Source organism: Panthera tigris, chromosome E1 (genome assembly GCF_018350195.1).
Source record: "Panthera tigris isolate Pti1 chromosome E1, P.tigris_Pti1_mat1.1, whole genome shotgun sequence".
Classification (NCBI taxonomy): Eukaryota; Metazoa; Chordata; class Mammalia; order Carnivora; family Felidae; genus Panthera; species Panthera tigris.
The window spans coordinates 17,233,221-17,246,677 of record NC_056673.1 but is presented as its reverse complement, the minus strand read 5'-3'; the positions used below and the strand labels follow the sequence as shown (position 1 = coordinate 17,246,677).

General features: G+C 38.0%; 1 protein-coding gene and 1 pseudogene across 1 annotated transcript in view; one reads left to right on the top strand and one right to left on the bottom strand.

The window, feature by feature from the left end:
- TAOK1 (TAO kinase 1) overlaps positions 1-13,457 on the top strand; it is a 144,526-nt gene that overhangs the window by 14,673 nt on the left and 116,396 nt on the right. The gene's annotated exons all lie outside the window — the stretch shown is intronic.
- On the bottom strand, positions 9,778-10,758 carry LOC102953478 (annotated as a pseudogene).

The following is a 13,457-nucleotide window of genomic DNA, read 5'->3' as shown; positions in this document are numbered from 1 at the left end:
GATATTCATAGATATGCTAGTTTCAACACATATAAAATGAACTCATCTTTTTCATTTCCCCTTGCAAAAGGTTCCCCTTATTTACCAGTTTCAAAGTTAATAATGTTTTTTTTAGTCAGCATTACCAAAGTATAATTTACTTGCAGTAAAATTCACAAATTTTTAGTGTTCAGGTAACCGTCACCCTAGTGACAACAAAGAGCATTTTTCTGTTCCCTGGAAATTCCCTATAACCCTTTGCAATCACTCACTCTATTCCTAGGCAGCCACTGATGTGATTTCTATTACTGTGAATTAGGTTTGTCTTTTCTAGTTTCATAGAAATGTAATCATACAGTGTGTATTGTTGTTGTTTGTATTCTTTTGGCATAATGTCTGTGGTATTTATGTTGCTGCATGTATTATGGTTCATTTCTTGTATTCCTTAGTACTATTCCAATGTTTTGTTATACCATAATTTATTTATCTGTTTACTTATTGGTATTTGAATCATTTCCAGATTTTAGCTATTACAAGTAAAGCTGTTATGAACATTTGTGTGCAAGACTTTTATGGCCATTTATTTTTATTTCTGTTAACCTTTCTAAAACCTTGCAAGCTAGAAACTTTGGGATTGTTTTTGATTCTTTTAACCTCTATTGTCACCTGTATTCATCCAGTAGATTATGAAGTTATGGATTTTTTTCCTTTGGAATATGTTTTATTCTTTGTTCTCTTTTCCAAGTATCTTTAACATTCTTGTGAGAAAGTAAGTACTTTTTATTTTGTGAAGCCTTATTTCAGAGTAGAAGATCAAGGGTGATGTAGATGGTGCCTTTCTGAGTGAGGTTTATAGTTAGGTAGGATTGCAGACTGAAATTGGTCAGAGGATGATGCTGACTTTGAAGTTTCATGATGGGGCAAAGAAATGTTACTGTTGGTCTCTGGTTTTGTAGAAACCAAAGAGAATGCCAGTTGTGAGAATGCCGGTTTTAGTGAGAATGCCAGTTGTGAGAATGCCAGTTTTAGTTTCTCTTCGTTTTTGTTTTGTTGTATATTCATAGGTATGTATGTTATGGTAAAAAAAAATAAGTTTATTATCATGGGGAAAGTTCTCATTGCTGTGTGACTTTGAGCAAATTACTTAACCTTTTTGGGCTTAAGTTTCATCATCTGTAAAATGAGGATAATAATAATACCTGTCATGTAGAGTTATGAGAAGGATTAGATGCATTATTATATGTATAGTTGGTTCTTAGAACAGTACTTGGTATAAAGTGTTAGTATTATTACCTTGAGTCCAAGTTACTTTATTATTTTATTTTAGAGAGCGCACGAGAAGGGGGAGTGGGGCAGAGGGGGGAGAGAGAGAGAGAGAGAGAGAGAGAGAGAGAGAGAGAGAGAGAATGAGAATGAATATCTTAGGCTCCATGATCAGCCAGAGCCTGACGTGGGGCTTGATCCCATGCCTTTGGGATCAAGACCTAAGCCGAAATCAAGAGTTGGGTGCTTAACTGACTGAGCCACCCAGGTGCTCCAATTCTAAATTACTTTAAGGGCTATTTTTTCCTCTCCCATTTCAGTTCCTCTTATATATTAGTGTGATTTATCTCCTGACAGACCACTCTTCTGTTAACTGTTCAAACCTACAAAGGCACTGTATTATGTGGCAACTATTTGTGGGTCTTTCTTTCAATTGTGGTAAAATATACAATGGTTAGTTATACAAATGAAGTTTTACAGATGTACCTATCACTCAGATTAAGCTAGAAAAAGTTTCTAACATTCCAGATTATCATAAATTACTTTTGCAAATATATCTTTTTTTAAAAATTGAAGTATAATTGACATATAACATTATACTAATTTCAGTTATACAACATAATGACTTAATATTTATATAGCAAAATGATCACCACAATAAGTCTGGTTAACATCTGTCACCATACAAAGTTACACATATTTTTTTGTTGTGATGAGAACTTTTAAGGTCTGGTGTCTTAGCAACTTTTAGATATGCAATACAATATTATTAACTATAGTATGCTGCCTTGATAACCACCAATCTGTGCTCTGTCTCTGTAGATTTATCTGTTCTGGATATTTCATATAAATGGAATCATATAAAACCTTTTGTATCTGGCCTTTTTCATTTAATATTATTTATTTAAAAATTTTTAAGTGTTTATTTTTGAGAGAAAAAGAGAGCACAATCAGGGGAGGGGCAGAGAGAGAAGGGGACAGGGTATCCTAAGTGGGCTCTGCACTGACAGCAGAGAGCCTGATGGCAGGGTTTGAACTCATAAATCATGAAATCATGACCTGAGCTGAAGTTGGACACTTAACCAAATGGGCCACCCAGGTTCCTCTTTCACTTAATGTTTTAAAGGTTCATCCACACTGTAGTTTGTATTAGTACTTTATTCCTTTTTATGGCTTAATTCTACTCGATTGTATGTACATACTACAGTTTGTTTATTCATTCATTTGTTGGACGTTTGGGCGATTTTTACCTTTGGTTGTTGTGAATAGTGCTACAATGAACATGTGTGTGTGCACGTGTACTTCTTTGAGTACCTGTTTTCAGTTCTTGTGGGTATATACCTAGGCGTGAAATTGCTGGGTCATATGGTAATTCTGTGTTTTAACTTTGAGGAACTGCCAGGTGTTTTTCACAGAGACTAAACTTTATGTTTCCACTAGCAGTGCACAGGGATTTTGGTTTGTCCACATCCATTCCAAGAGTTATTTTCCGTTAAAAATTAAAAAAAAATTATAAGCCATCCTACTGTGTGTGAGTGCTACCTCTTTGTGGTTTTGATTTGCATTTTCCTACTAAGGACATTAACCATCTTTTCATTTGCTTGTTGGCCGTTTGTATATCTTCTATGGAAAAATATAAAACTTTTGATTCTCAAAGAGGTATGCTTAAGTTACCAAAAAAAAAAAAAGTCTGGGAAGATACAAAATATTTGGTGTTACCATGTAATTAAGTGCCAAACTGTTTGGTACAAATACAAAGTACTATGGGTAGTTAAAAAGAAGAGATTGTAAAATAAAAAGAAGGGATAGGGTGACACTAGTTTAAATTTTCTTAAGAGTATAAGACTCCTTCCAACATTATATAAATTAGAAATGTTATCATATTTTATTTTTTAATTTAAATTTTAGTTAACGTACAGTGCAATATTGGTTTCAGGAGTAGAATTCAGTGATTCATCACAACAAATGCCCTCCTTAGTACCCATCACCCGTCTAGCCCATCTCCCACCCACCCACCTCCCTCTGTCAGCCCATAGTTAGTTCTCTATCATTAAGAGTCTTTTGTGGTTTGTGTCCCCCTCTTTTTATTTTCCTCCCCTTCCAATGTATTCATCTGTTTTGTTTCTTAAATCCTACATATGAGTGAAATTATATGGTATTTGTCTTTCTCTGACTTATTTCACTTAGCATAATACATTCTAGCTCTGAGCACGTCATTGCAAATGACAAGATTTCATTCTTTTTGATGGCTGAGTAATATTCCATTGTGTATGTATCACATCTTTATCATTCATCAGTTGATGGGTATTTGGGCTCTCTCCATAGTTTGACTATAGTTGCTAATGCTGCTATAAACATTGGTGTGCATGTACCCCTTTAAATCTGTATTTTTGTATCCCTTGGGCAAATACCTAATAGTGTAATTGCTAGGTCCTGGGGTATTTCTATTTTTAGTTTCTTGAGAACCTCCATACTGTTCTCTAGAGAGGTTGCACCAGTTTGCATTCCCACCAACAGTGCAAGAGGGTTCACCTTTCACCACATCCTTACCAACACCTGTTGTTTCTTGTGTTGTTAATAACTTCAGCCATTCCGACAGGTGTGGGGTGGTATCTCATTGTGGTTTTGATTTATATTTCCCTGATGATGAGTAATGTTGAGCATCTTTTCATGTATCTGTTAGACATCTGGATGCCTTCTTTGGAAGAGTGTCTATTCATGTCTTTTGCCCATTTCTTGACTGGGTTATTTGTTTTTTGGGTGTTGAATTTGATAAGTTCTTTATAGATTTTGAATACTAACCCTTTATCAGATATGTCATTAGTAAATATCTTTCTCCCATTCCGTAAGCTGCCTTTTAGTTTTGCTGATTGTTTCCTTTGCTGTGCAGAACTTTTTATCTTGATGAAGTCCCAGCAGTTCATGTTTGCTTTTGTTTCCTTTGCCTTTGGCGACGTGTCTAGTAAGAAGTTGCTGTGGCTGAGGTCAAAGAGGTTGCTGCCTGTGTTCTCCTGTAGGATTTTGATAGTTTCCTGTCTCACATTTAGGTCTTACATCCATTTTGAATTTATTTTTGTGTATGGTGTAAGAAAGTGGTCCAGTGTCATTCTTCTACATGTTGCTGTCCAGTTTTCCCAACACCATTTGTTGAAGGGACTGTCTTTTTTCCATTGGATATTCTTTCCTGCTTTGTTTGAAGATTAGTTACCATATAGTTGTGGGTCCATTTCTGGGTTTTCTGTTCTGTTCCATTGATCTGTGTGTCTGTTTTTGTGCCAGTACCATACTGTCTTGATGACTACAGGTTCGTGATATAGCTTGAAATCTGGAATTGTGATGTCTTTTTCAGGATTACTTTGGCTATTCGAAGTCTTTTGTGTGGTTCCACACTATTTCAGGATTCTTTGTTCTAGCTCTGAAAAAATGCTGGTGGTATTTTGATAGGGATTCCATTAAATGTGTAGATTGCTTTGGGTAATATAGACATTTTAAGTATGTTTATTCTTCTAGTCCATGAGCATGGAATGTTTTTCCATTTCTTTGTGTCTTTTTCACTTTCAAATTTTTTTTTTTTTTTTAAGTTTATTTATTTTTGAGACAGAGACAGAGCATGAATGGGGGAGGGGCAGAGAGAGAGGAGACACAGAATCGGAAGCAGGCTCCAGGCTCTGAGCCATCAGCCCAGAGCCCGACGCAGGGCTCGAGCTCACGAACCGTGAGATCGTGACCCGAGCTGAAGTCGGACGCTCAACCAACTGAGCCACCCAGGCGCCCCTCTTTTTCACTTTCTATCATAAGTGTTCTAGGGACATCTGGGTGGCTCAGTGGGTTAAGCGTTTAACTCTTGATTTCAGCTCGGGTCATAATCTCACAGTTCATGGGTTCAAGCCCCGCGTGAGGCTCCCTACTGTCAGTGCAGAGCCGGCTTGGGATTCTTTCTCCCTCTCTCTGCCCCTTCCCTGTGCTCGCTTGCTCTTTCAAAAAATAAACTTAAAAAAAAAAAAGGGGGAGTTCTATAGTTTTCTGAGTATTATAATTAGAAATTAAAATTTTTAAAATGTTTATTTTTGAGACAGAGAGAGACAGAGCATGAACAGGGGAGGAGCAGAGAGAGAGGGAGACACAAAATCCAAAGCAGGCTCCAGGTTCCGAGCTGTCAGCACAGAGCCCAATGAGGGGCTCGAACCCATGAATTGCTAGATCATGACCTGAGCTGAAGTTGGACGTTTTAACTGATTGAGCCACCCAGCCGCCTCTTTAAATTTCACTTAAATCCAAGTTAATTAACATGTTAGGTATGTGTTTTGCAAATCTTTTCTCTCAGGATTGTTTTTTATTAATATTACCTTTCAGAGAACAGAAGTTTTCAATTTTGATGAAGTCTAGTTTATCAGTTTTTTTTTTTTATTAAAAAACTTTTTTTGAGGGGCGCCTGGGTGGCTCAGTTGGTTGAGCATCCAGCTTCGGCTCAGGTCATGATCTCGCAATTCGTGAGGTCGAGCCCTGTGTCGGGCTCTGTGCTAACAGATCATATCCCAGAGACTGCTTCGGATTCTGTGTCCCCCTCTCTCTCCGCTCCACCCCTGCTTGTGCTCTGTCTCTGTCTTTCAAAACTGAATAAACATAAAAAAAAATTAATAAAATAAAAAACTTTTTTTTAAGTTTATTTATTTTGAGAGAGAGAGAGAGAGCACGAGCAGGGGAGGGGCAGAGAGAGAGAGGGAGAGAGAAAGAATGCCAAGGAGGCTCTGAACTGTCAGCGTGGAGCCCAGTGCGGGGCTGGAACCCATGAACTGCTGGTGACCTGAGCTGACATCAAAGTCGGATGCTTAACCAACTGAGCCCCCCAGGTGCCCCTTGATTTTTTTCTTTCTTTCTTTCTTTCTTTCATTCATTCTTTCTTTCTTTCTTTCTTTTTTTTTAAATGTTTGTTTATTTTTAAGAGAGAGACAGAAACAGTGTGGGTGGGGGAGGGGCAGAGAGAGAGGGAGACTCCAGAGAGCATAATTAGCACAGAGCCTGACATTGGGCTTGAACCCACTGAACCACGAGATCATGACCTGAGGCGATGTCCAGACTCTTAGCTGAGTGAGCCACCCACGCGCCCCTAGGTGCTTTTCTTTTTAATGTAAGTTTTAGAATACGTTTGTCAGTTTCTTTAAAAAAAAAAAAAAAAAGACCATTAGTCTTTTGAGATTATATGGCATCTTGGAGAGCGTTTTGGAGAGCATGAATACCTTAACAATATTGATTGAGTCTACTGACTCTACTGACTCTACTCTACTGAATCAACAATATTGATTGAGTCTACTGATTGAGTAGAGCGTATCTCTCTGTTTATTTAGGTTATCTATGATTTCTGTCATCAATGCTTTGTAGTTATCAGCATACAAATTTTGCACATATTTGTTAGATTTATTCCTAAGTAATGATTTTTGATGTTATTGTAAATGTTACTTTTTTCCTCCAAACTTCTGTTTTGCTACTACTGTGTAAAAATACGTTGATTTTTGTGTATTGACTTTGTATTGTACAACCTTAAGAAATCACTTACTAGTAAGTTTGAGAAGCTATTTTATAGATTATTTGGGATTTTCTAAGTAGACAGTTTTGTTTATGATTAAAGATAATTTTCTTTCTTCCTTTCCAATGTGAATGCTTGCTTATTTATGCATGCATGCATGCATGCATGCATGCCTTATTGCACTGACTAGATCCTTCAGTACAATCTGGAATAGGTGTGGTGAGAGTGGATATCCTTGCCTTGTTCCCCATCTTATGGGAAAAGTACTTAGTCTTTCATCATTACATATGATGTTAACTGTAGGGTTCTTGTAGTCTTATAGATATTCTTTATCAAGTTCAGGAAGTTCCTTCTATTTTCAGTTTGCTGAGTTTCTGCCGTGAATGAATTGAACTTTGTCAATTTTTTTTTTTTTTGGCCTCTACTGAAATCATATAATTATACTTTTTTTAAGTCTAATATAGTGAGTTATATAGGTTGATTTTCACTCCAGGGATGAACTCCACTTGGTGATGATACATTATTATTTTCATAAGTTGCTAGGTTCTATTTACTAATACTTTGTTCAGAGTTTTTGCATTCATATCTAAGGGAGATACTGGTCTGTAGATTTCTTGTTCATATCTGATTTTGGTATCATGGTATTGTTGACTTCTTAAGTTAAATTGCTAAGTGTTTATATGCTAGAACTGTTTATGTAGAACTGATGTGATTTTTTTTTTTTTTTTAATGTTTATTTTGAGACAGTACATGCAAGCATGAGCAGGGGAGGGGCAGAGAAAGAGGGAAAGAGAAGAATCTCAAGCAGGTTCTGCACTGTCAGCACAGAGCCTGACCAGGGCTGGATCCCATGAACATTGAGATCATTACCTGAGCAGAGATCAAGAGTCAGATGCTTAACTGAGCCACTCAGGTGCCCTGATGTTATTTCTTTCTTAAATATTTGGTAGAATTTAGCAGTGAAACCATTTGGGTCCAATTTTATTTGTGACAAGGCATTTAAATTCAGTTTATTTAGGAGCACCTGGGTGGCTCAGTTAGTTAAGCATCTGACTCTTGATTTGGTTCAGGTCATGATCTCATGGTTCATGAGATCCAAGCCTTACATCCGGCTCTGTACTTCTAGCACGGAGCCTGCTTGAGATTCTCTCTCTTCACTCACTCTCACACTTGTGGTGCACACACACACTCTCTCTCTCAAAATAAATAAATAAACATTAAAAAAATGCAATTTATTTATTTATTTATTAAAAATATTTTCTCTCATTCCTTTCATTTTTTTTTTAAATTTTTTTAACATTTTTTTATTTATTTTTGAGACAAAGAGAGACAGAGCATGAATGGGGCAGGGGCAGAGAGAGAGGGAGACACAGAATCGGAAGCAGGCTCCAGGCTCTGAGCCATCAGCCCAGAGCCCGACGCGGGGCTCAAACTCACGGACTGCGAGATCGTGACCTGAGCTGAAGTCGGATGCTTTAACCGACTGAGCCACCCAGGCGCCCCGTAAAAAAATGCAATTTATTTAAAACAAACATAGTTAGGGGCACCTGGCTGGCTCAGTCCAAAGAGCATGTGACTCTTGATCTTGGGGTCATAAGTTCAAGCCTCACATTTGGTAAAGAGATTACCAAAAAAGTAAATAAACTTAAAAAAAAAAAAAAAAGTAAAACAGTTATTTAGGCTGTCTATTTATTCTTGAGTTAACTTTGATAGTTTGTGTTTATCAAATTAACTGATAAAATTATACATAATATTCTCTTATAATTTTATTTAAAGTATATTTTTGAGTGAGTGAGCGAGCCATGTGTGAGTGCGAGAGTGGTGGGGAGGTGGGGGACAGAGGATCTGAAGCAGGCTCTGCAATGACAGCAGAGAGCCTGATGTGGGGCTTGTACTCAGGAACCATGAGATCATCATCTGAGCCGAAGTTTGATGCTTAACTGACTGAGCCACCCAGGAGCCCCTGTCTGTAGGGTCTGTAAGTGATAGCCCCTTTTTAATGCCTGATACTAGTAATTTGTATCCTTTCTCTTTCTTTTTGGATCAATTGGCTTGAGATTTATCTATTTTATCTTTTCAAAGAACTGGATTTTGGTGAAATTGATTTTTCTCTTGGTTTGTTTTGTTTTCAATTTCATTGGGTTTTACTCTTTATTATTTTCCTCCTTCTGCTTTTATTGTATTTAATTTGCTTTTTTTTCGTTTGTTTTGTTCATTTCCTAAGCTGGATGCTTATGGTGTGACTTTACGTCGTTCTTGTTTTCTAATGCAGGGATTTAATGTTATAAAATTTCCTTTTAAGTACTTGTTTAGTTCTGAACCACAAAGTTTGAATCCTGTTTCCACTTTTATTCAATTCAAAATATTTTCTTATTTTCCCATATGCTTCTCTTTGACCTACCACATGTTTTTATTTATTTGTTTATTTTTTACTGTTCAAAGTTTATTTGGTATTTTAATTGGTATGACTCTTGGATAGTTGGTTGCATTGTTTACATGTAGATCTTTTGTTTTGTTTTGTTTTGTTACAGTATGGCAATGTATACTATTCTGATATATATAGTACACAAGATCTGTTGGAATAGTTCTGCACAATATATGCAATATTGAATGTATACTTTGGATCCCAGGATGTGGTTAACTGGAAAAAAAAGTTGTATGAGGCATGTTGGGTGAAAGAACCAGGAATCATATATCACACACAGTAAATACATATATGATTTGAAGAACAACTGTAACATATGCAGCAATGTCACTGGTGCCTCTGAGGTGGTAGAACTATTTTATATTTTACATTAACCAATTTAGGACTACACAAGGTAGGTATCATCCAGTATCAGCATATGGCTGCAGGGTTTTATGAGCTATTCTGTTTGCAACTTGAGGAAACTAATGTTTTTCCTAGATCATTTTAATAATTACTAGAGTAACATAATAAGGACAATATATACAACCTCCAACTAAAATCCTCTTGTAGCCTAAACAGTGAAGTGGTACAATAGTAGAAAACTTTAAAACTGCAGTTCTTTTTGGATCCCCCTGAAGTGTATCTGTACTCTTCTTCAAGTAGGCCTCTTCCTCAGGAGTCAGATTTACCTTCACAACATCTGAGATTCCATTCTGTCTCAAGGAACACAGAGGAAGACATCATGTTTTATTCCATAGAATCCCTTAATCATGGTGGAAATTGGATGCACCCACCTAAGATTCTTCATTATACTTTCTGCCAAATCTGCCACAGGATGTGTAGTCTTTCCGTTTGATGGCCTTATACACACTGTCAACCACCTGTTTCTAAGCCTCTTTCCACTGTTACTTATCTGCATTAGTGTCTCTGTCAGGGTGCAGATACTTCTGGGAGACACCAGCAACATTTGCTCCATGCAGGTACACTAGAGTCTCCATGCTCACCAAGGACCCACCCATGACAGCTTAATGGCTGAACTCCCAGCCTTTCCCCCATTAGGTAATGGAGCCAGACTGAATCCAGATTGCAACCACTTCCAGTAACACAGTGTTTTTGGAAAGGTGCTTATCTTCCAAGCCACACGTGTCAAGATCCACCGGATTGGAAACAACAAGCAACTTGCAGTTTAGGCTCTATTTTACAATAATTAGAAATGATGAATTTAAATATGTTTGCTTTACGCTGGACAGTCTCTTGCTAATAGGCCCCAGCTGTGATAATAACCAGCTTGGAGTTTGCAGTCATGTTACAGTCTTTACCAGAGGCAGTTTTTGGTGTTCTAAGGAAAAGGCTGCCTTGTTGGAGATCCATCATCTGTCCTTTCAGTTTGTCTTTCATGATATCAGTAAGAGCAAGTTCATTTTCCAAGTCCTTCATTGAGAGACTGATGGCAGGACCCTGGTTAAATTCTTGGTTTCTGCTCAGGTCATGATCTTCCAGTTGTGAGATCGATCCCCTTGTGGGGCTGCGTGCTGAGAGTGGAGCCTGCTTAAGATTCTCTTTCTCTTTCCCTCTGCCCCTCTACCCGTTCACAAACTCTATCTCTCTAAAATAGAAAAAGAGACTGATGGCACAGGCCATGCCAACAGCACCAACTCAAAAAACTGTAATCTTACTCTTGGGGTTATGGCCGGCCTGCCTTCCTTTCTTCCTTCCTTCCTTCCTTCCTTCCTTCCTTCCTTCCTTCCTTCCTTCCCTCCCTCCCTCCCTCCCTCCCAAGCTGATCCTTGAGAATTGCCACATTGGATTTAGAACCAAAAGGAATTGAGGGTACTTGTTAGGCCAGGTGGTGCGCACATGTGTGGCATTAGATCTAGACTTGGTGACAGTGGCTTCAGTACCCCCACTATATGTTATTTAGAATTGTGTTGTTTTGGGGCACCTGGGTGGCTCAGTCGGTTAAGCGTCCGACTTCAGCTCAGGTCACGATCTCGCCGTCCGTGAGTTCGAGCCTCGCGTGGGCTCTGGGCTGACAGCTCAGAACCTGGAGCCTGCTTCCGATTCTGTGTCTCCCTCTCTCTCTGCCCCTCCCCCATTCATGCTCTGTCTCTCTCTGTCTCAAAAATAAATAAACGTTAAAAAAAAAATTTAGAATTGTGTTGTTTAATTTCCAAATATTTAGGAATGTTCCTGATTTAGTTTCTAATTCTGTGTGGTCAGAGAATACACTCTGTATGAATTTAATTCTTTTGTATTTGTCGAGACTTTTTTTTTTTCCTTAAAATTATTTTTAATGTTTTTATTTTTTTTAAAAAAACTTTTTTTTTAACGTTTATTTATTTTTGAGACAGAGAGAGACAGAGCAGGAATGGGGGGGAATGTGTCAGAGAGAGGGAGACACAGAGTCCGAAACAGGCTCCAGGCTCTGAGCTGTCAGCACAGAGCCTGACGCGGGACTTGAACCCATGGACCGCGAGATCATGACCTGAGCTGAAGTCGGCCGCTTAACCGACTGAGCCACCCAGGCACCCCTAATGTTTTTATTTTTGAGAGAGAGAGAGAGAGAGAGAGAGCGCACAAGTGGGGAAGGGGCAGAGAGAGAGGGAGGCACAGAATCCAAAGCAGGCTCCAGACTCTGAGCTGTCAGCACAGAGCCTCACATGGGGCTCTAACTCATGGACTGTGGGATCCTGACCTGAGCTGAAGTTGGATGCTTAACTGACTGAGCCACCCAGGTACTCCTGTTGAGACTTTTTTTTTTTTTTTTAAAGATTTTGTTTTTTAAGTGATCTCTACACCTAATAGGGGGCTGAAACTCAACCCCAAGGTCAAGAGCTGCAAGCTTCACTGATTAAGCCAACCAGGCACCTTGTTTTGACTTGTTTTATGGCTGGGTGTATGTCTGGTTTGGTTAATGTTACATAAGCATTTGAGAAGAATGTGCATTCTTTGTTAGATGGAGTGCTTTATAAATGTGAATTAGGTCAAATTATTTGAGTGTTAAGTTTCTGTATCCTTATTGATTTTCTGTACTTGTTTGTTCAGTTATAGAGAGTAATTTTGGAATGTTAAGTATAATTTTTCATTTGTCTTTTTATGTTCTTAATTAAAAAAAATTTTTTTAAATGTTTATTTACTTTTGAGAGACAGAGACAGAGCGCAAGCAGGGGAGGGGCAAAGAGAGAGGGAGATACAGAATCCCAAGCAGGCTCCATGCTGTCAGCAGGAAGCCTGATGCGGAGCTCGAACCCACAAACCATGAGATCATGACCTGAGCCAAAGTCGGACACTCAACCAACTGAGCCAGGTGCCCCTCATTTGTCTTTTTAAAGTTTTGTCTGTTTTTCTTCATGTATTTTGAAGTTTTATCAGGTGCATATGCATTTAGGATTGTGGCATATGTTTTAATGTTTGTTTATTTTTTGAGGGAGAGAGTGTGCATGCAAGCCAGGGAAGGACAGAGAGAAGGGGGCGGGGGTGGACAGAGGATCCGAAGTGGGCTCTGTGCTGACAGCAGCAAGCCCATTGCCAGGGCTTAAACCCACGAACCCTGAGATCCTGACCTGAGCTGAAGTTGGAAGCTCGACTGACTGAGCCACCGAGGCACCGCCATGCTGATATGTTTTTGACATGCAGTTTTAGATGTGAATTCTACATTCTTATTATTTTTTTTCTGTAGGAAATATGTCTTTTCTCTGACTAGTCATAAGGTTTTTTATTATTGGTTTTTCAATAAATTGACTATAGTGTACCTTCATCTTGATTTGAGGTTATCCTGGAGGTGTTTATTGAGTTTCTTGAATCTGTGGGATTAAAGTTTCCATCAAAATTAAGAAATTTTTGGTCATTATTTCTTCTAATAATTTTTTAGTTCATCTTCTTATGTGGTACTCCAGTTCCATATATGTTAGACCATTTAATATTGTCCCACAGTCACTGTGATCCTACACATTTTTTCTTTTTTAATTGTGCTGTTATATGGTTTTTTATTTTCATGTCTCCATATTAATAGATCTTTTAAAAATTTATGTGTTTTCTTCACTGTCCTATGTCATATTAATCCCATCTAGTGTATTTTTTGATTTCTGAATTGTATTTTTCATCTTTTGAAGTTCCATTTTGCTCTATGTTGTTTTTTTCCTTTCTCCTTTCTCTCTTTGTTTTGTATATGTTTTTATTTAAATGATTGTAGATATTTAGAATAACTAATGCTCTTTTTTGCTAATTTCTCTTTCATTCTGAGATCTGTTTTTGTTGACCAAGTTTTCTGTTAGTTATGGATAG